This window comes from Rattus norvegicus, chromosome 1, assembly GCF_021556685.1.
Source record: "Rattus norvegicus strain SHRSP/BbbUtx chromosome 1, alternate assembly SHRSP_T2T, whole genome shotgun sequence".
NCBI classification, from domain to species: domain Eukaryota; kingdom Metazoa; phylum Chordata; class Mammalia; order Rodentia; family Muridae; genus Rattus; species Rattus norvegicus.
This window is the reverse complement of record NC_141534.1, coordinates 75,276,016-75,302,053: the sequence shown is the minus strand read 5'-3', so window position 1 is coordinate 75,302,053 and position 26,038 is coordinate 75,276,016. Positions and strand designations below refer to the sequence as shown.

General features: G+C 35.4%; 1 long non-coding RNA gene across 5 annotated transcripts in view; it reads right to left on the bottom strand.

Moving 5' to 3' along the window:
- Positions 1-22,748, bottom strand: part of LOC148007197 (uncharacterized) — a 137,251-nt gene extending 114,503 nt beyond the window's left edge. For 4 of the 5 annotated variants that reach the window (XR_015646273.1, XR_015646268.1, XR_015646269.1 and 1 more), the window contains exon 1: positions 22,275-22,748. This is a non-coding gene — a long non-coding RNA (uncharacterized LOC148007197). Of the gene's footprint in view, positions 1-22,233 lie in introns of all 5 variants that reach the window. The other variant, XR_015646272.1, reaches the window with a different exon arrangement.
- Positions 22,749-26,038: the final 3,290 nt, after the last annotated feature.

Sequence of the window (26,038 nt, the reverse complement as noted above, 5' to 3'; positions counted from 1 at the left end):
TCCACCAGAGAACTACTACCACTAATAAACAACTTCAGCAAAATGGTCAGATATAAATTGACTCAAACAAATCCATAGCCTTCCTTTACTCAAAGGATAATATGGCTGAAAAAGTAATTAGGAAAATGACACTCTACAGAATTATCAAAAATAATATAAAATATTTTGGTGTGACACTATCCAAGCAAGAAAAAACCAGTATGAAAAGAACTTCAAGTCTCTGAAGAAAACTTCAGAAGATGGAATAATCTCACATGTTCATGAATTGGCAGGATTTTAATAGTAAAAGTGATCATATTACCTATTGCAATCTACAGATTCAAAGCAGTCTTGCATCAAAATTCTAACTCACTTCACAGATATATAAAGATAAATTCTCAAATTCATCTGAAATAACAAAAAATCCAAGGTTAGTGAAAGCCATTCTCCACAATAAAGGGAATGCTGGAGGAATCGCCATCCTTTATCTAAAGCTGTACTACAGAGCAATAGTGATAAAAACCTCATTTTATTGGCATGGAGACAGGAAGTAAATCAATGGAATAGAACTGAAGAGCCAGAAATGAACCCACACACCTATGACCACTTGAACGTTGACAAAGATGGCAGAACCATCAATTGGGAAAAAAAAGAATTCATTTTCAACAGATGGTACAAGGGTCTATTTGTGGTGAGCATATAGAAGACTGCAAATAGATCAATACTTATCTCCTTATATAAAATTCAAGACTAGTGGATCAAGGAATATCACATAAAACCAAACACCTTGAGTCTAATAGAAGATAACTGACACAATGACACAGAGGAAAGTGTACTGAACAGCACACCAATGGCTTATGCTCTAAGATCTACAATTGACAAATGGGACCTCATAAAATTGAAAAACTTAGGTAAGGCAAAGTACACTGTCAATAAGACAAAACAGCAACCTACAGATTGGGAAAATATCTTTACAATCCCTATATCCAGTAGAGGGGTAATATTCAAAATACAACAAGAACCAAGAAGTTAGACTTCTGAAAACCAAATAACACAATTAAAATGAGTTACAGAGCTAAACAAATAATTATAACCTAGGAATCTCAAATGGTTAAGAAGTACTTAAAGAAATGTTTGCCATCTTTATCATCAGGGAAATGAAAATTAAAATGACCCTGAGATTCCACCTTACACCAGTCAGTATGGTTAACATCAAAAATTCAGGTTATAGCAGACGCTGGCAAGAGTGTGAAAAAGGAACAATCATTCATTGCTGACGGGACTCCCCTTTTTATTTTTCCTGCAGTTATTTCCATCCATAGTCATCAAATACTCTAATATTCATAGTATCCATTTATGATTTTTAAATTTATAAATAGAACCTGCACATTCCATAGAACATAACTTTATGTATAACTTTTCATGGCTGAACTCATGCTGTTGGATTACCTACTGGAAATATAGATTATATATTCCTTTGGGTAGATTATATCTCCTATTTTCAGCATATCTGGGTTGTCTTTCGCTCTCTACATATGGTTGGATTCTCCTGAAATTCAACACATCCATTTTAACTTATGTATTAATATCACTGTTTCCACTTTTGTTTAGAAAGCTATACTGATGAGATAACATGGATATCATCTCTCTTTTGTAGGAGAAGCATTCACACAGGAAACTTCCTGTTACTCTGGCTCTTGCAAAATTTTCAAGCAGTCCACTACCTTTATCCCTGAGTTATATGTGCAGTTGGTTGTAGATGAATCGAATAGGGATAGGTGCCACATCATCTCTTTTTCTGTGAGTTTTGTTCGTTTGTTTCTCAGTAATGGAATCCACCTGTTCCAAGAAATATTTCACTTAAGATGTATGAGAGCCATAGATTTCTGTGAGTATAAAGATAAATATGTAGAATGTACTCAGGAATCACGTCTGTTTAGTAAACTGGCAGTAATAGTAGATTCTCTCCTAAGATCCATAACTTCTTTAGTTTTGAAAAGTTCTTAGGCTTTCAACAAAGTTTTAATTTCCCCTACAAAGAAAAACATTTTCTTAGTTCATTTTTTTTTGTTTTTTTTTTTCCGGAGCTGGGGACCGAACTCAGGGCCTTGCGCTCGCTAGGCAAGCGCTCTACTGCTGAGCTAAATCCCCAACCCCTTTCTTAGTTCATTTTATTCAGTGACATTTAACTTAAAAACAAAACAATAAAATAAATGAATTTTGATATATGTAATTATTGTAGGACCTTGTTTAAAAGTACTAGCTAGGACTTTGTTATGTTCTAAGAAGGAAATATGGATTCAAAGAGAGAAATGTATTAAGAAATTAAAGCTAGTCATACAGAAAAAAGTTTCTGGTCCAGTGTGGTGGCACACATTGTTAATCCAAGCAATCAGAATATAAGGAGGCAGATTATGTACAAAAAGAAACCCTGGTTTATATAATTAAAATAAGAAAATGAGATAACACTTTTTCTTGTCTTTTTATTGGTTATTTTATTTGTTTACATTTCAAATGTTGCCCCCTTCCCATTTTCCCCTCCACTACCCCCTATCCAATCCCCCTCCCTCTGCCTCTATAAGGGTTCTCCATCAACAATCAAAATTCTAGATGCCAGGGAAACAGGAGTTCCACGGGACCCAACTGGGATATCATTAGCTGCAATACCCAACACAGGGAAGATAGAACCTATAGAGGTCATTTTTTTAAAATGGAGATAGATACAATACTTCTTAAATGAACACCTACAAAGAGATCTTAACAACGCTACAGAAAATTCAGTCTCCATGCTCAAAGAAACTTCTTCAATAGAGGAAAGCTTGTTTTAATGTATTCAGATCAGTCAACTGAATACACACAAAAATAGAATTACATTATTATACAAAATTTTGCAGAAAGATATCTTAACAAAACTCATCCCCATCCAGACTAAAATGAATGAATGAATAAATCAATCAATAAATAAATAAATCAATCAAAAAATAAATAAATAAACAGAAACCTTAGGAAACTGAGGAATCACATCTTGTCAATAAACTTTTCCAACATGCAAAAAATACACAAAGAATTTCCATTAAAATCAGAAAAGAGGCGATATATGTCTGGTGGTGCATGTCTTTAATAATTCTTCAAAGACAGGGGAGAGCTAAACCCTGTGTGGATGTAGCCAGTCTAGCCTACATAGTGAGTCCAAGCAAAGAAAGATTACATGTTGACACCAGACATCAAAAGAAATTAGCAAAAATTGGAAAAGAATATAGATCTTCCATACTCTTTTAAAAATAGTACTTAAAATCTTAGCAAATCAAAAAATAATTATAAATAAGAAGTTCTGAAAGAAAGGGAAGAAATGTGGCCACTGGTAGCACATGCATGTATTCCTAGCATTTAGTTGGCAGAAAGAGGCTGAAATCTGTGAGCTTTAATCCAGCCTGTCCAACATAGACAGCTCAGTTGTTCAAACACTTAATTAGGAGTCCTTGATTTAAAAAAAACAAAAACAAACACACACAAGACAAGAAAATAGGAAGAGTTGGAGTTAATCATACTTAAGAAGCTTAAGTGTAGGGGAATGCCAGTGTGTTGAGGTGGGAGTGAATGGGTGGCAGTGAGAGCATCTTCATAGAAGTAGGAAGCTGGGAGGGAGATGGGAGTGGGAGGAAGGGGATAACATTTGAAATGTAAATATATAAAATACCTAATAAAAATAAATATTAAAAAAGAGAATAGCCTTACATAAGAGACACTATGATTGCAACATAGGAATCGATACACAACAAAGGATAAAATGAAAGCATGCAAAATTCTGAAATTTTAAAAGCATACAGATTCCTATCACCAATGCAAATTTAATTTATTTTAAAATTTAAATGATCCTTTAAGTGTAAACAATTTATCTTTTATTCAGGTCCCCAGTATTTGCATTTTTACATGAGGAAACACTCCATCTTCAAGCTCAGTGCAAACTAACTCTTCACTTCTTTCTCACAAATGCTTAAGAGTAAGCCTATTCAGCTGTTTTCCTCATTAAACTCTATTTGTCCTGAATTTCATGGCTAATGGAGTAGAGGTCACATTTGATCAAAGAGAAATTAATTGTGTTTTTGTTACTGTTTCTATTTCTAAGGCGAGCACCAAGATCAAAAAGCAAGTTTAAGGGGAAAATATTTATTTGGCCTACACTTCCAGATCAGTGACAATCATTGGGAAAAATCAGGATAGAAACTCAAACACAGCTGGAAAACGGAGGCAATTTCTAATACAAAGGCTATAGAAAAGTGCTTCCTATTGGTTTGCTTCACATGGCTTGCTCATGGTTTCTTATAGAATCCAGGACTCTAAATTGAGGAATGGTACCATACGTAATGAGCCGTGCCCTTCCCCTTTGATCACTAATTGAGAGAATGTCTTACAACAGGGCCTCATGGCAACATTTTGTCAACAGAGGCTGCTTCCTGTCAAATGATTGTATTAAGTTGACATACAAACCGAGCCAGTACAACTCAATATTTCAGTTTCAGATGTCCTTTATTCCAAGCTTACTACTATCTTGCTGTGAGTAAATATAAAACATAAAATAATACAAAAGGAAATTTGATTTGTTTCATGGATTAAAGTCAAGGCATCACAAGTAAGGACTGTGGAGACTGCAACAAAAGCATAAAACCTAAAGTTCTACTGCTTGTACTCACTCATTCACTGCTGCTAAGGGTCAACACTGCCATTTGTGACCAAGGTGCTTCTGCATCAAGTACTGAAAATAACACTGCTCCACAGATATGAAGATGAACTACATGTATGGAGAGAATAATTTAATTTAGCTTTATTTGGTCATTTTACTGGACTTTGTGTCAAGTTGAAGATTAGCTAAAGAAACCAGATTTCAAAATCTATACTACAAACCTAGGACAAAACAAATTTTCTTCAACAAGAATTTCTAAAATTTGGTATGCAAATACACCTTTTTCAATATGGTCCCTTACATTTATATGTTTGGCCTTACATAATACACTAAGTTAAATATGATTAATCAGTTGTTATACATAAAGTAAGCTTTTAAAAATATATGAAAAACTTTAAAGGACATATGTGGACAGTATAATGGCTATGCAGTTAACTTCCTTAACAGCAAATATGATGAATTGAGTCCATCCCAAGGACCATTTAGCAACATGAGATAACCTAATCCTAGAAGGCGTCTTCTGAGCTTCATGAATTCTCACACAACACATACTGAAAGTATATTAAACAGTGTTATAAAAATTATTTCTAACGAAACAAGTAAGAATAAACAGTAAACAGAAGAAAATATTAACAAAACTACTTTTTAGAATATTACCTATGTATATGTACATCTAGTAGTTACACAAGTGCTTGTATGTGTTCATGAGTGCAGCTGCAATGAGAGGCAACCAGTGACCCTATGAAACACCTGACATTGGTCAAAGAGCAGATTCAGGTATTGTGCATGGGAAGTGCATTCTCTGCAGAGTTGACCAAAGTGCCCAGCTCTATAAAAGAACATTGACTAATAATTGCTTTCCATGAATGCATTTTATAGACAAAATTAATAAAACTATGGAAGCACATCATGATCGCTGCAAATATTGCAAGATTCAATACAATTTCAAAAACATTTTGTAAGCTTATTGCAGTAGGGATTACATCTAATTAATGGGTTGAAATTGCTTAACACAAACATTCTCTTTTACCACTATTGCTTGATGTTGTTGTTTTTTTTCTTGACATTATAATTCATCAATAACATTGTAAAGAAAAAACCCCACACAAAGTGTTTAGACATCATAGAGTTTGCAATTAGGGGCTGAGAAAGGTAATTACTAATCCTACAGCCAATAGAATCAGGATGTAGACCATTCTAATGCTAAAAAGTTACAAAGGTTTCTATATTGACTTCGAGGGTTTCTGTTACTTTTGAAAAGGACAGAAGAGTTCAGTGTCCCTATCATCAGATAAGGACTGTGAAGTGCCTAGGAGATATGTATGCCAATAAAGAGCAGAAACATGCAGTACAAAATTGATCTTTCCCACTTATGAAGATCCTTTGGAGATGGATTTGCCTTAATTGTCTCGAGTTTTTCTATATTCACAGTACACATCTTGAAGTCATTTTACACACCACAGCAAGGCACTTGTAAATTCTAATAACTCTACCTTAAGTTACTTCTTACTCATGTAATTAAATTTTGTTTTCTGTGCTCCTTCCTCTTCATTGTTCTTACTCAGGCTGCTGAAGCCTGCAGTAAACCAATTTTGAGTTATAATTCCTGTTGCTGTTTAGATTGTGCTGGCCAAAAAAATTACTACCTTGCTTTCAAAGTCATAGCCACTGGACGAAAGATGAAGTACAAACTGATTCACTGGTACCCAAGTATATCATTTCTATTTGTTCCCTCAACATGATTATTCTCATTGCAAGCAGTCTGGTGATTTTCATTCTTCGTTGATATCAATATATATTTTGAAGAAGCCCATATCATCATTGTGTGCCACAAGGTTACTGAATTTTACTCTGTATTGGTATAACAGGTCTTCTTTGCTCTAATGATCTGTATTGTGGAACTCTTGGTCAAGTATTTCCTTGACATATTCAGTTAAGTCACTTTCTTGACTTAGGAATGCTGGTGTTCTACACTTACTAGGGTATATTCCTTGATGTCCACCGTAACACCTAGTGCAAAGACATGGTGGCTGTTGAGGTCTTTAACATATTGATATTCCATTCACACTTGCTAGAGTGAATTTTGTCCACATGTGCTTTGCAATTTTGCTAAGGACAGCAAGGATTCTCTTCAAGACTTAAGGAAAAATTCACTCTGCACACTTATTTTATAGATTGTAACTATCTCTAGTTACAATTTATAATGTTGGTTCTGATGTATCTATTAGAATACAGTTCATGATATATGCATTAGATAGTGTTTCTCAGTGTTTCTTTTAATGATTGTGTGTAATGGGAAAAACAAAACAAAGAAAAACAGGGAACATCTTTTTCTGTACATTGTCTTGGGTTATCAACTACTAAGTCACTGATTTGTCAAGGCCATATACTTGGACATTACTGTACATTGGCAATGTTAATTTTTCCTACTATAGTAAAAATAACAGTTAACATAAACTCACCATTTCAGTATCTGTGTGAATGTTTAAATTTGATATTAGTTGATTGCTAACAGAAAAAACCAGAAACTGTGTGGGGGAGTGAAAAATTGTTGCAGATGACATGCCAATTTTCTTTCCGCCTTGCAGGAAAAAAAGTGAATCATTACTCATCCTAAGTGTTACAGGAGTAGATCTTAAGAAAGAAAAATCTTGTAATTACCACATAGAATATTGTAGAACGTTGACAGATATATCAGGAGTTAGACTGTGTATTGATTTTGCAGAAGACTGCTTGTAGCAGGCAGCCTCCACTTTGTTCAATTCACATCCACTTTTACCAGTAATTCCAAGGATTCGAGTGCCTTATATTCAACTGTTGCTTCAAAGGCTACCTACATTTACCTGTTCACATAAAAAGACACTCTTAAACACACATAAACATAACTAAAATTACATGAATTTTTAACTGACTTTACAAAGGCACAGCGTGGAGAAAATGTTGGTTTTTTTTTATTCTAGCTCATTGAATGTACCTTTTCTCAACTACTATTCCCTGAATATGGATTGTCTTTCCTATAACACTTCCAACTCCTTTCCACATCCTTTTCACTAGATCCACAAAAAATATATATTTCACTAGAAAGTAATCAGGATTCTATTGGATATAAATAGTACAATATATTTAAAAACACTATCCTTGTGTAAGATAGATTTTCAGGGTAATTTTGATTTGCATTTCCCTGATGATTAAGGACTTTGAATGACTAAGATAAAAAACTCAAGTCACAGCATATGCTATCAATGATATGGAGATAGAAGAACACTCCTGCACTGCTAATTGGATTTTGAACAGCTATAAGCACTCTAGAAATCACTCTGGAGATTCCTCAGAAAATTGGAAATGATTTTATCAGAAGCCCCATCTAAAACATCTTGGACATATACCCAAAAGATGTCCCACTATACAACAAGGACACATGCTCTACTATGTTAATAAGCAGCCTCATTGGTCATAGCCAGAAGCTGGAAACAACAACCTTGGTGTCCCTCAACTAAAGACTTGATAAGAAAATGTGGTTCATTTACACAATGGAATATAATTCAGCTATTAAAAATGGGACCATCCTGAACTTTTTGGTAAATTGAACTACAAAACATCATCCTGAGTGAGATAATCAAGACCCAAAGGTATGCATTGTATGTAGTCACTAATAAGTGAATATTTGCCAAAAATTACAGAATACCCATTAAACACTCCCACAGACTTTAAGAAGCTTCACATATATGAAAGGACAATTTCACCTCAAAGGGAGGACAAAATATTCTAGAGAGGTAGAGGGAGGGAAGGATCATGGTATCACAGTAGAGGAGGAACAGAAAAGAGGAACAACGTCAGGTGTTGTGGATAGGGGCAAGAGAAAAGTCCAGACAGAAAGGAGAAAGAATGGAAATATTGAGCTTCAGGAGAGAGGCAGGTAAGTGGACTCTTTAGTAAGTCCTAGAGACTGAGAGACTTTCAGGACTTATTGGGGAGGCGTCCTTATCCAAAATGCCCAATAGTAGGGAGAGCGAAATTAAAGAGTACACCTCCAATAGATAGACAAGGCCTCAAGGGATGGAGAGAGTTACCAACACTTAGAATGCCTGACACATAATTTTTACCATTTGAAATAATTGCAGAAATAAAAATGGATAATAGACTGAAGGAAAGGCATTTCAGTGACTCGCCTAACTTGGGATTCATCTTATGGAGGGTGCGGAGGGACCAAGGTCTGACAATGTTACTGATGCTATAATGTGCTCAAAGACAGGAATCTAACACAGGTGTCCTCTCAGAGGCTCTATTAGCAGCTGACTGAAATCGATGCATATACTTATAGCCAAACACTGGAAAAAAGTCACGGACCACAGTGGTTCAGTTAGGGGAAGGATTGAAGAAGCTTAAGGGGAGTACAACCCCAAAGGAAGACCAGTAGTCGCAAATAACCTCGTCCCTTGGGAGCATCCAGCGTCTAAACCACCAACCAGGCATCATATTTGGACTGCTCCAGGACCCTGGGCACATTTATAGCAGAGGATTGCCTGGTATGACCTCAGTAGGAGAAGGTGCTCCTAATCCTTGAAAGACTTTAGGCAACAAGTTCAAAGATACCTTTGAAGGGTAAGGGGAAGGAGGAATTTGATGATGAACTGTGGAAAGCAACTGTGATCAGTTTGGGCAATGGCTGGAATGTAAATAAAATATTTTTTAAAAAGAAATGGGCTAGAGAGACGGCTCAACTATTGAGTACTTCTTGTTTTTGAGGAAGACCCTAGTAAGCAACCATATGGAAAATCAGTAATATTTGTAACTGCCATTATATTATACTTGCTGCCCTCTTCCAGCCTCTATGGTCAGTGCATTCATGTAGTGCATATTCACACAGGTAGGCAAAAGCTACTTACAAAGAAAATGAAAATTAAAGACATTTTGAAATCCTACCTTCAAAGTAGTAAGGCAGACATCATAAATACTACCACACTATGCCTTCCTCTTTCTTAACTCCCTCAAAGGACTGGAGAAAGCTCATTAAAATTGGAGAGATAAAAGACTAAAGTGATATATTTAAAGGTGACATCCCGTTTAGATTTAGAATTCTTACTCTGAGCATATCTGCATATTGTTCTCAGTATTTCTTTCCATTTGTCAATAAAGAAAGACTCTCTGATGACGTTTGAGCAACACACTGATTTATTTATAAATATAACACATTGACACTACAAGGAATTTTATTTTATTGCTGTATTTTTGTTTTACAAAACAGCATTTCATTTTGAAGGTGCATGGACTATCTAGTTTCTGATTCACAATCTTTCAAACATTGCCTTTATGAGCTTAATCACATGTAGTATTTATTCACACATATCAGATATTTTGCTTCCATGACATACAAACTTTGTGCCACCACTGCCCTATGTATATGCCCTAAGGCAAAACATCATTGTCAGCCATGATTTTGTTAAAGTACACAGTAGCTTTCTATACCAAAGACACAATATTTTAAATATTCTCTGAAGATACCAGCTCAAAATCTAACACACTTAGCCCAGTAATATATTATGTAGACCACACTGACATTATAACCTCACAGTTCTCATTAACTCTTTTTCCTGAGTTCTAGTTTTAAAGTAATTCAACTCCATGAAAAGTCAATTCCTCCACTATTATCCTATTCAGTGATTTATATCTCAAACACACAGCAAATAAAGAGATACAAATAGAAGAATGACATCCCAAAGATTCTAATATGTATTCAAACTTATGCTTACATAATTTAAATAAATGTTACATTTGTAAAATTAACACAAATTTGAGGAGCTTTCATATATGAAAAGACACATTTGTCAAAAAATATATGAAGGAAACAACAGTATTAACTATTGCCTCAAAGTATGGGTCAACTAACTTAAATAAACATGATCACTGATCACAAAAACTTTATATTAATGAAGAAATTAGATATAACATTACAGAGTGGGAATTTTTCATGCATATATGATGAGCACAATATTGTAAAATTTGCCATTTCAAAAATATTAAGACTCAATGTGAACTCTAGCAAAAATTGAGTGTTATTTTTGTACAATTAAAGAAGTCATAAATTTGATATGTTAGTACAAAATACCCTTTATAAGCAAAGAAATCCTGTATAAAAATGATAGTCTGGGACATATCACCATACCTGATTAAAGAGTAATACAGACAAAGATCAACAAGTCCTGCATAATACTGGCACAAACATGCTTTTACATATATTTAATAGAATTCTTCAACTTAAAAACTAAATTATGACCTAGAAAGTTTAGAAGCAATGATTTTTTTGATTATCATGATGTGTTATCCAGGAGAAACAAAAGAAAAATTGCAGTGAGCTTCTTCACATGCATACAGAGCTCTAAGCTTTACAAATAGTATTGTGTACTGAGGTCATTATATCAAATGGACAGAGATTTATATACAACACTCTTTACTCCTTATATCACTAGAGAGTTCCCTTGTGTTACTAAGATGGTTTCCTTTCCAGCTTGCATATTTCCCTGAAGGAATGCCTTGAACACTCTTCACTTTGGATATCCCTCCAAAGTCTACAGTAAAGGAGAAAATTTGGGATCTGGAAAATACTTTTGAAGAAATATGTTTAGTCCTATGACATAATTTATAGTCCTAGAAATTGAATCCTCTAGGGAGAAGGCTTCAATAGGAAAAGAGTTACCAGGCCAGTGTCACTAAACTGTGGTGTTATAAAAACCTTTATTAATGGTGTGAGTACCATGACAAAAGCAAATTTACACAATATCTTTCCGCAACTATAGCCCTACAAATGATAATAGGTGGAAAACTCCAAGACAAGGAGGGAAACTACACCCCACAAAAAAGCAAAAAAAAAATAATCTTGCAACAATCTGAAAAGAAAATAGCCATACAAACAATGTTACCTCTAACAACAAAAATATCAGGAACCTACAGTCACTGGTCCTTAGTATTTCTTAACATCAATGGACTCAATTCCATAGTAAAAAGACAGTCTAACAGAATGAATACACAAACAGAACCCAGCATCTTGATGCATATAAGAAGCACACCTTAACGACAAAGACAGACACTACCTCAGAGTAAAAGCCTCAAAAAAATTTCCAAGCAAATGGTCCTGAGAAACAAGCTGGAGTAGCAATTGTAATATCTAATAAAATCAACTTTCAACCAAAAGGTATCAGAAATGATGAGGAAGGAAACTTCATAGTTATCAAAGAAAAAAAATCTACCAAGGTAAACTCTCAATTCTGAACATTTATACTCCAAATGCAAGGGCACCCACACTCATAAAAGAAATATTACTAAAGATCAAAAGACACGTTGAACCCCAGACAATAATAGTGGGAGACTTCAACACTCCACTCTCACCAATGGACAGATCATAGAAATATAATGTAAACAGAGACAGAGTGAAGCTAACAGATGTTATGAACACAATGGATTTAACAAATATCTATAGAATATTTCATCCTAAAACAAATGAATATACCTTCTTCTCAGCACCTCATGGTACCTTCTACAAAACTGACCATAAAATCACTCACAAAACAAGCCTCAACAGATATAAGGAGATTGAAAACAATCTCATGCAGCCTATCAGATCTCCACACATTAAGGCTGGTCCTCAATAACATCAAAAACAACAGAAAGCCCACAAACTCATGGAAGCTGAACAACCCTCTACTCAATGATAACACTGTCAAGGAAGAAATAAAGAAAGTAATTAAAGACTTTTTAGAATTTGATGAAAAAGAAGCCAAAACATACCAAAACTGAAGGGACACAATGAAAGCAGTACTGAAAAGAAAAATAGTATAGCTCTGAGTACCTGCAAGAAGAAACTGGACAGAGCATACAGTAGCATCTTAACAGCACATCTGAAAGCTCTAGAAGCAAATATACCCAAGAGAAGTAGACAGCAGGAAATAGTCAAATTCAGGGCTGAAATGAGACAAGTAGAAAAAAAAAAGAACTATACAAAGAATCAACAAAACTAGGAGTTGGTTCTTTGAGGAAATCAACAAGATAAATAATTCCTTAGCCAGTTTAATTAGAACACACAGAGACAGAGTCCAAATTAACACAATCAGAAGTGAAAATGGATATATAATAACAGAAACTAAGGAAATTCAAAAAAAGCATCAGATTCTACTACAAAAGGCTATATTCAATAAAACTGAAAATCTGAATGAAATAGGCAGCTTTCCAGAAAGATAATAGATAATAAAGTTAAATAAAATCATATAAACCACATAAACAGTCCCCATACTACTAAAGAAATAGATGTAGTCATCAATGGGACCTCAGGAATCTGGAACACTTCTGTAAGGCTAAGGACAGAGTCAATTGACAAATCAGCAAAAAGAATCTTCACTAATCCCACATCTGATAAATGGCTAATATCCAAAATGTATAAAGAACTCAATAAGCTAACTACCAAAACACCAAACAGCCCAATTAAAAAAAATGTGCTATATAACTAAAAGGAGAATTCACAACAGAATAATCTGGAATGTCTGAGAAGCACTTAAAGAAATGTTTAATGTCCTTAGTCATCAGAGAAATGCAAATCAAAACCACACTTAGATTACACCTTACACCACTTGGAATGATTAAGAAATACTTAGGAGACAGCACATTTTTGTGAAGATATGTAGCAAGAGGAACACTCCTTCATTTTGAGGATTGTAAACTAGTACAACCACTCTGGAAATCAATCTGAAGTTTCCTCAGAAAATTGCAAAAATATCTACCTGAAGACCCAGCTATACCAGTATTTGGCATATACCCAAAAGATTGCCTACCTTGCCACAGGGGTACATATTACAATATCATCATAGTGGCCTTATTTGTGATAGCCAGAAGATGGAAACAATCCAGATGTCCCATGAGAGAAGAATGCATACAGAAAATGTAGTTCATAAACATAATGGAATACTACTCAGATATCAAGAATAAGGACATTCTGAGATTTGCAGGCAAATGAATGGAACTAGAAAATACTATCCTGAGTGGGAAATCAATCTGAAAGTTCCTCAGAGAATTGGAAATAGATTTACCTGAAGACTCAGCTACATCACTCTTTGGCGTGTAACTTCTCCTTTCCTATCTCATCTATCTATCTATCTATCTATCTATCTATCTATCTATCTATCTATCTATCATCAGTCTACCCCATCACTCACCCACCCACATACCTACCTAGGCCTCTAGGCCTGTCTGTATATATATATATATATATATATATATATATATATATATATATATATATATATGTGTGTGTGTGTGTGTGTGTGTGTGTGTGTGTGTGTGTGTGTGTTAACTTTCTTTAAAGACCCAAATAGGGTCACATTTTCAGTAGTTGTGTAACAATAAGCAGGGGAAACAGTGCGCTCTCTCTCTCTCTCTCTCTCTCTCTCTCTCTCTCTCTCTCTCTCTCTCTCTTTGTATTATTTCCCACTTTGGAGAAGCAGCCTTAACTTAGTCGGTGGTCTTTTACATAGAAGGTAGCTTACATATTTTGGTCCTGAGATGAAGATTCAGGATCTTGCTGTGTCATTGCCCCTGGACAAAATGCACTTTCCTTTAATGAGGAACAGCTGAGAAAGAGGTAGGTGTCTTGCCCTTAACCACCTCAAGCTAGATGCCTGTGTGAATTTGCAAATTTGTGTGTCCTGACTGGTAGGCCAGGACTCTTTATAATTATTTTTTCTGACTTTATTTATTCAAATATTTATTAGAGTTTGTGTACTGGAGGTATACAAATGAGGACTAAACATCCAGCTTCTAAAAAGTTCTTGCCTCAGATGTTTAGTAGAAGGACTGGACTGCAAATGGATAGATAAACTTAGACATTAAAGTGTAATGTGCTAGCAAGGTTTTTTGTCAACCTGATGCAAACTGGAGTCATCTGGGAAGAGCAAAACTCAGTTGAAAAAATGACTCTCACATTGGCCTCTGGGCAAGTGTTCAGGGGCATTTTCTTGATTGATGTTTGATAGAGGAAGGCCCATCTCTATTATTATAGACAGTGCCCCCCCTGGACTGGTGGTCCCAAGTTGTAAAAAAAAACATGCTAAAGTGGCCATGAAGATCAAGCCAATGAACAGCTTTCCTGTGGTCTTTGCTTTAGTTCCTACCTTCAGGTTTCTGCCTTGGGTTCTCTTCATGAATTATAACTAATCCAAACAAGCCCTTTCGTTCCCAAGTTGCTTTTGTTTAGTCTGGTATTACATTAACACAGAAGCAAACTAGTACAAAGGGTTATCTGGAAAAGAATGAACTTGACTCACAGCTAGCTAGTTAGAAAGGCTCATTCAATAACATTGTGCAACTTGTGTCAGAGGAATGTAGGTTTAAAGTAACCCAGTATTTGAAGGAAAATGTAAATTGTACATTAAGGTCAGGATGTAGTATTTCTGTGGGGAAAGAACACTGATAAATACATTGCATATATTTAATGAGCACATAGAGTAGGAATTATGACCAAAACCAGGATGATTTATGAACAGATGGTAGTACTGGCAAGAATGACATGGTCTGAGTTAAGGAGAGAGAGAGAGAGAGAGAGAGAGAGAGAGAGAGAGAGAGAGAGAGAGAGAGAGAGAGAAAGAGAGAGAGAGAGAGACAGAGACAGAGACAGAGACAGAGACAGAGACAGACAGAGACAGACAGAGACAGACAGAGATTTGGGAGGTTGAATTAGTATGAGTTAAGGATGTCTATGAAGGTAAGGGCATAATAGGGTTGCTATAACTCAGAGAATTGTATGCGTTGCTGAGACAGCAATGCAGTCTCTAAAAGGAATACAGAATTGAATGGCTTTAGAGTGTTGAAGACTTTAGACATACTTACTGTGCTTGGGTCATTGGACAAATAGATAGATCAGTTCCAAATAGTGTTGTGGAGCTACAGTTATAAACCTCATCAGTATGTAGTAGGCAGATTCTCTGCTACTGAAAATGGATGACTATTGATTTAAATAATCAAGGAACTTACCATTAAAGGAAATCCTAGCAGAAAGAAGCAGCAGTCTTGTTTATTGATCATGGAGCAAAAGGTGCATTTTGTACAGAACTGATGAAATACATAAAAGCATTTCCTCATCATGCTCTTCATCTGAGATTCACCTGCCACATCTGCCTTATTGAAAGTGAGTATGGAGTAACAGATGTATATGTGCATTCTAAACCAGTGACTAATGAAACCAAGTTACTAGAACCAGACTCTGCATCAAGAAATTGAAGAGGTCAAAGTGTTCTTTTTATTTTCATTATATGTCAAAAGTAATGGAACAGAAGTCACTTCAATAATCTGAAGAAACCAAGATGGTGGCTAAGAAGATTATGTGTACAATGAAAATATTATCTATATATGATATCAATAGAGTGATACGTTTACATTTTCAAGGATTAGAGAGATATATGTTGCATATGAGCTTTCAGAAATCTCTCGCAAGTGTATTGGTGCAGGACTAAAATTTCTCAGAGGTAGTTGGGAACTGGAGATCTCAGAACAGAAGCTCTGGGGATGAGCATGGGTAAGTGCAGATGCAGAAGACTCATCAGATGCTCTATCCAACTAGAAATGCCTCACTATGCCAGAAACTTCTAGAGAAAGGCTGTGATTTTAATGCTTTTAATCTGAAAACTAAGTATTGAGTATTAGGAAACAGCGATGAGGCTTCAAGATCAGTTCCTCAGCCATGTGTGGTTGTATTCCACAACCTCCAAAATAAGTGAAAATTCTGTTGAAGGAAGCCTCAAAATGTGTTCATAGGCAGATTTTTTTTGCAGTTCTTCCTGCCAGGAAGAGGTTTCTGGTGCACTCTGCTCAGTTAATTCCACCTCTGTGTCTCTGTGTGTGTGCATGTGTATGTGCGTTGGGGTGGGGGGAGTGATTGTGACTTCTGTCCTTTGAGTTTCTTATCTGGAACCTGTAATTCAGTCATGTCATAATGTGTATCTTGATGTTGACATTATTATTATTCTAATTTATTCCAAATGTACACCGCAACCTTTTTGAACTGCAGGTCCATCAGACCATGAGCACAGTTGGAAGAGTCTGTTTTCTTCATAACCGTTTGTCCCAGGATTGGACCAGCTGCCTGTCTCATGAAGGATTGCACTGGAGCCTTTGAAAGGCATGGACACAGGCCCAAGGACTTCCTAAGCCTGATAGCTTCAGGAGTCATAGAGCCATAGCTAGAAGTAATAATCTTGGTATCACTTAACACATTTCTTCCTTTTGGGACACATTTTCTTGCTGATAATTATGTTTGGTGACCCTCTTTAATTGTTATAACCAAATTATAATCAAATAGAGAAGTAATCAGAATGTGTTTGTTGATCAATGTTTTTGTTTATGGAAGAATCACCAGGAGAATATACATTGAATATGCTCAAGAAGCTATCATTTTAATTCAGAGGAAACATGCACAGTCATGATAAATGAATTACAACAATACAGCCATTTACTGAAAATTAAAGTGTGAATTAACAATAGGATTAGGGTACACACATTTTCAGTGTTGATTGACAGTAGGAAAACTGCCTGGAAAGCTGTACGAAGTGGTGCTCCAAATATACATCCCTAGTGATGGACTACATGCCAATGTAAGAAAAGAATGGGGGCATTGGTGCAAGAGACAAGCATTTCTGCTGAGGCAATCTGTTTTTCACACTTTGCTCATTAACTTTAAATGTATGGTATTGCCAGTGTTTGCTAAGATAACTAATTATAACTTGAAATTTTAAAGATCCGTCTTACCTTTAGATTGTTTGCAAAAAAAAAAACAACAAATGCAGCTAAAACTAAACATTACCTTTTTTTCTTTTTGTTTATGAGGTCAACCATATGTTTAATATGTTGTACTAAAAGAATAGAAAACTTTATTCTTCATGACATCTTACATTTCAAATTAACCAATAATTTTCTTTTTCATAGAAAATTTTAAAGGAGGGGTGAGTACCTTTGGAATTAACCACACATTGCTTTTGGTTTGTGCTCTGGGTGGTAACTAACCTACAGCACTGTACACCCCAGCCTTTCTCAGAATGTCCATAAACAAAATTGATATAACACGAGATTTTATTCATGAAGAAATTAAAATTGGATGGAATTTAGCAACTAGAAAAGACTGGAGGTCACGTCATCCAATAGCTTCAATTGATACTGAGGTACCTCAGGTTTGGAGAGAATGGTCAGATATCTCAGAGAGACAACCCTTAGTAACTTGATGAAGTCTGTGCCCTGTCTCAGTTCCTGCTATCTCCCCCTTTGTGAGTAACATTGGAGCTGCCAAGGAGCAGAACAGCTGCAAATGTGAGGCTGGAAACTCCAAGGTTTTTAAGGTTTTTAGTCTCATCTACTGCCTTGCATGAGAAACAATCACTTGCCCATTTATTTTCCCTACAGACTAACCCGTAATTTACATTGAGAATGTAATTTACTAACATTTAAAACGTCAGATTTTCTGACTCATACTCTTGCTGCCAGGGCTGGAGCATCTGTTTTCAGTGTATATTATAAATAATTAATTTCTAGTAAAGCAGACACTTCCTTAAAAAGACAGTTAAGGGTAGGTGGTTGATGTGGAGGACTCATTAAACTTTATCAGTTAATCAAACACTGTTACACTTTATTACCATTGTTTTTTCCTATAATTAAAAGCAATAACATGCATTTGAATGGCTTTATACGCTTAATATGTTAAGCAAAATGTAGGTAGGTGGTCAGGTCAATCTCTTCTAGAAATAGAGTGAAATAATTAAAGGTGAACAAGTGCAACAGGCCAGTAGCAACTATTGGAACAATCAGCTTCTAGAAAGTTCTGTGTATTGAACGATTTTAACTGAAAACTAAATCCCAGAAGAATTAGAGATGCATGCAATGATAACTTTCAGTTATGAACTTCCATGTTGACATATATTACCTTTTCAATACCATTTAGGGTTTTCCTCTTTTGTTTAAGTCTTATGCTGAAAACAGAAAAAAATAAAAAAATCGCAAATGGAGACAACCCTGGAGATAGAAAACCTAGGAGATCGATCAGGAGTCATAGACACAAGCATAAGCAACAGAATCAAGAGATTGAAGAGAATATCTTGGGAGCAGAAGTTACCATAGAAAACATTGACACAATGGTCAAAGAAAATGCCAAAAGCAAAAATCTCCTAACACAAAATATCCAGGAAACTCAGGGCAAATTGAGAAGATAAAACTTAAGGATAACAGGTATAGAAGAGAACTAAGACTCTCAATGTAAGGGCCAGTAAATATCTTCACCAAAATTATAGAAGAAAACTTCCCTAACCTAAAAAGGGATTTGCCCATGAAAATATAAGAAGACAAGAGAATTCCAAACAGATTCGACCAAATAATAAATTCCTGCCATCACACTATAGTCAAAACACCAAACACACAAAACAAGGAAAGAATATTACAATCAGTAAGGGAAAAGCGTCAAGTAACATATAAAGGTAGACATATCAAAATTACACCAGACTTCTCAACAGAGACTGTGAAAGATATAAAATCCTGGACAGATGTCATACGGATCCTAAGAGAACTCAAATGCCAGCCCAGGCTACTATATCCAGCAAAATTCTGAATTAACATAGATGGGGAAAACAAGATATTCCATGACAAACCAAATATATATAAGATCTTTCTACAAATCCAGTCCTAAAAAGATAATAGATGTAAACCTCTAACACACGGAGGGAATCAACACCATAGAAAAAGCAAGAAAATAATTTTCTTACAAGAAACCCAAAAGAAGATAGCCACACAAACATAATTCAACCTTAAACAACAACAACAACCAAACAAACAAACATACAAACAAAAAAACAGGAAACAACAATCACTATTTCTGAATATATCTTAACATCAACGGACTCAATTCCACAATAAAAAGACATTGACTAATTCATTTGAAACAAAAATAGGACCCAGCATTTTGCTACATACAGGAAACACACCTCAGTTACAAGGATAGGCAGTACCTCAGGGAAAATAATTCCAAGCATATTGTTCCAATGGAGAAGTTGGTGTAGCCATTCTAATATTGAATAAAAACAACTTTCAATCAAAAGTTACCAAAAAGATAAGGAAGAACACTTCATATGCATCAAAGAAAAAAATCTACAAAGTTAAACTCTCAATTCTGAACATCTATGCTCCAAATGCAAGGATACTTATATTAATTAAAAAAATCTTTACTAAAGCTCAAAGCCAACATTGCCCTACAAACAGTAATAGTAGGAGACTTTAACATGCCACACTTATCAATGGGCAGACCATAGAAACAGAAATTAAAAGAGCAACAGTGAAATTAACAAAAGTTATAAACCAAATGCTTTTAAAAGATATTTAGAGAATATCCTAAAACAAAAGAGTATAACTCCTTCTCAGAACTTCATGTTACCTTCACCAAAATTGACTATATAATTGGTCACAAAATATACCTCAGTAGTTACAAAAAGATTGAAATAATCCCATGCATTCTATCAAATCACCCACGGACTAAGGCTGGTCTTCATTAACAACAAAAGCAACAGATAGCCCACATAACCATGAAATCTGAACAACCCTCTACTCAATGACAACTTGGTCAAGAAAGAAATTAAAAAATTAAAAAAAATTATAATTTAATGAAAATGATGGCAAAACATACAAAAACTTAAATGATCAATGAAATTAATGCTAAGAGGAAAACTCATAGTGATCAGTGCCTCCAAAATGAAACTGGAGATAACATACAGTAACAGGGTGACAGTGCACCTGAAAGTTCTAGAATAAAAGAAGCAAACAAGCTCAAGACCAATAGCCAGCAGGAAGTAAACTTTGGGCTGAAATCAACCAAGTAAAAACAAAAAGAACTGTACAAGGAACCAGCAAAACCCAGAGCTATATTTCGAAAAAAACAACAAGATAGACAAACCCTTATCCTGAGTAACCAAAGGGCAAAAAGACAGTATCTAAATTACCCAAATCAGAAATGAAGAGGAAGACAAAACAACAGAAACTGAGGAAATTCAAAAAATTAGATCGTATTACAAAGCCATGTACTAAAAAAAAAAAAATGGAAAATCCAGAAGAAGTGGACAATTTTTTTTTTACAGATATTGTTACCAAAGTTAAATAAGGAGCAGGTAAACCATCTAAACAACCCCATAACACTTAAAATAAATTGAGGCAATTAATAAAAGTCTCCCAACCCAAAAAATACAGGGTATATGAATTTAGTGTAGAATTACATTGACCTTCAAAGAAGACCTAACATCAATACTTTTCCACAAAATAGAAACAGAAAGAACACTATGCAATTTGTTTATTGAAGCCACAATTACACTTATAGACAAAGCATACAAAGATCATACAGAGAAAGAGGTCTTCAGACCAATTTCCATTATGAATATCTATGCAAAAACAATAAAGTTTTCACAAACCGAATTCCAGAATACATCAAAATGATCATTCAATATGACACCACATACATCATAATAGTAGAAATTAACACTCACAGGTCATTAATATCTCACAGCCTCAATGAACACAGTACTGCAATAACAAGACAGAGGGTAAGAAAAATGGATTTGAAAACAGGCTTCATCATTCTACTGCATACAAGAACAATACCTCCCCAATAAAACTAGACATTAACTCAGAGTAATGGGCTGGGGAAAAATATTTTCCAAGCAAATGGACCAATGAAGGAAGCTGGAGTGACCATTCCCATAGCTAACAAAGGAGACTTTCAGCCAAACTTAATCAAAAGAGTCAGAAAGAACACTTAATACTCATCAGCGAAAAAAATCTACCAAGGTGTTATCTCAAATCTGAAGGTATATGCTCTAAATACAAGGATAAAATGTTTTCTGTAAAAGAAACATTGCTGAAGCTTAAATCATGCATTGAATCCCACCCATTAATAGGAAGAATTAAACACCATAATCTCAACAAGTGACATGTCATCCAGAAAAACATAAACAGAAAACTACAAAACTAACAGAAACTATGAATCAAATATACCTAGCACATCTGGAAAAATATTTCATTCAAACACAAAAGAATCTCATGTACTTTCTCCAAATAGACCAGGTCATGAAACAATCCTCACCTGATACAGGTAGATTGAAATAACATTTCTCATTTTATCAGACCACCATGAATTAAAGCTGGATTTCGAGAAAAACAGAAACACCAGAAATCCTACACTCTCATCTAAATTAAAAAAAAAAAAAACTCTCTACTCAATGATCTTTGGCTCAGAGAAGAAGTAAAGAAAAAAATTAAAGACTCTTCAGAAATAAATGAATATGAAGGTATAGCAAACCCAAAATAATGTGACAAAATGAAAACAGTAATAAGAGGATATATCATAGAACTAAATGCCTCCATAAGGAAATTGTAAACTTCTCTTAACAGTCACTTCAAAGTATACCTGAAAGCTCTAGAATAAAGAAAGCAAGTACACCAATGAGAAGTAGAAGGTAGGAAATAATCAAAATCAGAGCTAGAATCAGTCAGTTCAAAACAAAGAAAACACACACCTGAGAGCAGTGGTAAGGCCAACTTTTTTGTGCTAACTGACCTGCCTGGTGGACTCAGGACACACAAAGGCAGAAATCCTCTGGAACCAGGCACTTCTGGTTTCTGGCTGTGGCCAGAACTCCTCTGATCCCGACCCACAGGTCCCTGCTCCCAAATCCCGGGGGAAAGAGAGCTGAACACCCAGAAGTGCAGGGAATCCTGAGGTTGCAGGGCAGGACAGACTACCACTTCTGCCCACCTTTACCCACATCTATGGCTCAAGAAGAAACTGCAGAGTGCCTCTGGACAAAGAAATATAGGAGCAGTCAGCTACAGGAGCCCCAAGGTCCAGATATGCATCCAAATCTGAACTGAACTGGTCAAACAGCTCCCTGTACACAAATCCCATGGCGGGATAGAGCTAGACCCTCAGAAGTGTGGAAACTCATGTGAAACCAGAGGAGACAACTCTCTGCCCAAATTCCAACTCAAGGAAAAAAATAACTGCCTAGTGCCATCTGTGCCCCCTGAGCACAGGGACCTAAGAACATTAGGGGCAGGACCCTTCCAGTTGCTGCTATTGCCAAGAGCTGAAAGGAGTGACTATATGCCTGAGAACAGAACACTCTGTTCCCATAACTGGCTGAAAGAAAACAGGAAAACGGGTCTAAAGGAGTGCTGACACAAAGGCCCACAGGAGGGTCAAGCCACCATCAGAAACAGCAAGACAAGCTAACAGCAGCAACAACCTGATGGCAAGAGGAAAGCACAGGAACCAAAGCAATAGAAACCAAGACTAATTGGCATCACGAGAGCCAGGCATTCCAAACACTAGATATCCAAACACACTGGAAAAGCAAAATTTAGATTTAAAATCACATTTTATCATGATGATGGAAGACTTTATTAGGTCATAAATAAATTCCTTTAAAAAATGCGGGACAACACAAGTAAACAAATAGAAGCCCTTAAAGAGTGAACACAAAAAAACCCTTAAAGAAGTACAGGAAAACACAACCAAACAGGAGAAAACATGATCAAAACCATCAAAGAGTAAAAAATGGAAATAGGAACAATAAAGAAAGCACAAAGGGAGATAGAAACCCAAAGGAAGAGACCAGGAGTCATAGATGCAATCATCACCAACAGAATACAAGAGATAGAAGAGAGAATTTCAGGAACAGGAGATACTATAGAAAACATCGATACAACTGTCAAAGATAATGTAAAGTGGAAAAAGCCCCTAGTTCAAAACATACAGAGAATCCAGGACACGATGGGAAAATCAAACCTAAGGATAATAGGTATAGAAGAGAGTGAAGACTCCCAACTTAAAGGGCCAGTAAATATCCACAACAAAATCATAGAAGAAAACTTTCCTAACCTAAAGAAAGAGATGCCCATAAACATACAAGAAGCCTACATAATTTTAAATAGATTGGTCCAGAAAAGAAATTACTCCCATCAAATAATAGTCAAAACACAAAATACACAAAACAAAGAATATTAAAAGTAGTACAAGTAACATAAAAAGGCAGACCTATCAGAATTACAGCAGATTTCTCACCAGAGACTATGAAAACCAGAAGATTCTGGATAGATGTCATACAGACCCCAAGAGAATGGAAATGCAGCCCAGGCTACTGTATCCAGCAAAACTAACAATTAACATTCAGGGAGAAACCAAGATATTCCATGACAAAACAAAATTTACATAATATCTTTCTACAAACCCAGCCCTACAAAGGATAATAAATGGAAAAGCCCAACATAAGGAGGAAAGCTACACTCTAGAAAAAGCAAGAAAGTAATCTCCTTGCAAGAAAACCAAAAGAAGATAAGCACTCAAACATAATCCCACTTCTAAATACAAAAAAAAAAAAAAAACAGGAAGCCACAATCATTATTACTTAATATCTCTAAACATCAATGGACTCAATTCCCCAATAAAAACACACAGTTTAAAAGACTGGACACATAAAGAGGACCCACCATTTTGCGTCCTACAGGAAACAAAATTCAGAGAGAACAACAGACACTATCTCAGAGTCAAAGGTTAGAAAACTACGTTCCAATCAAATGGCCTGAAGAAGCAAGCTGGAGTATCCATTCTAATATCAAATAAAATCGACTTTCAACCAAAATTCATCAAAAAAATACGGAAGGACACATCTTATTCATTAAAGAAAAAGTCCACTAAGATGAAATTTTAATCCTAAATATCTATGCTCCAAATACAAGGGCACCTAAATACATAAAAGAAACCTCATTAAAGCTCAAAGCACATGTTGCACCTCACACAATAATAGTAGGAGATTTCAGCACCACACCCTGATCATGGAAACAGAAATTAAACAGAGACATAGGGAAACAAACAGAAGTTATGAACCAAATGTACTTAACAGATATTTATAGAACATTCCATCCTAAAACAAAAGAGTATACCTTCTTCTCACCACCTCACAGTACCTTCTACAAAATTAATCATATAATGGATCACAAAACAAACCTTAACAGATACAGAAAGATAGTAATAATCCCATGCGTTCTATCAGATCACCATGGAATAAGGCTGTTCTTCAATAACAACAATAATTTAGACCAAATATATATGGAAGTTGAACAATGCTCTACTCAATTATAACTTGGTCAAGAAAGAAACAAAGAAAGAAATTAAAGACTTCTTAGAATTTAATGAAAATGAAGGTACAACATACCCAAACTTATAGGACACAAATTATAGGAGGAAAACCCATAGCTCTGAGTGCCTGCAGAAAGAAACAGGAAGAAGCATACATCAGCAGCATGACAGCACACTGAAAAGCTCTAGAACAAAAAGAAACAAAAACACACAAGAGGAGTAGAAGGCAGGAAATAATCAAACTCAGAGCTGATATCAACCAAATGGAAACAAAAAGAACTATACAAAGAATCCACATAACCAAAAGCTGGTTCTTTGAGAAAATTAAGAAGATAGATAAACCCTTTGCCAGACTAACCAGAGGACACAGAGAGTGTGTCTAAATTAACAAAATCATAAATCAAAAGGGAGACATTAAAACAGAATCTAGGAAATTCAAGAAACCATTATATCCTACTACAAAAATTTATAATCAAGAAGATATGAAAATGCGGAGGATATGGACAATTTTCTAGACAAATACCAGGAACAAAAGAAAATCATCTAAACAACCCCATGACTCCTAAAGAAATAGAAGTAGTTACTAAAAGTCTCCCAACTGAAAAGAGCCCAGGACCAGATGGGTTTAGTGCAGAATTCTATCAGACCTTCATAGAAGACCTTATACCAATACTGTCCAAACTATTCCACAAAATAGGAACAGAGCACTACCAAATTCCTTCTATGAAGCCACAATTACTATTATACCTAAAACACAAAAACCAAACAAACAAAGAGAACTTCAGACCAATTTCCCTTATGAATATAGTCGCAAAAATACTCAATAAAATTCTTGGAAAACAAATCCAAGGACACATCAAAATGAACATACATCGTGATCAAGTAGGCTTTATCGCAGATATGCAGGGATGGTTCAATATATAGAAAACTGTCAATGTAATCTACTATATAATCAAATTGAAAGATAAAATCCACATGATAATTTTATTAGATACTGAGAAAGCATTTGACAAAATACAACACCCCTCCATGATTAAAGTCCTGGAAAGAACAGGAATTCAAGGCCCACACATAAGCATAATAAAAGCAATATACACAAATGAGTAGCTAACATTAAACAAAATGGAAAGTTGAAGCAATCCCACTAAAGTCAGGGACTAAACAAAGTTGCCCACAGTCTCCCT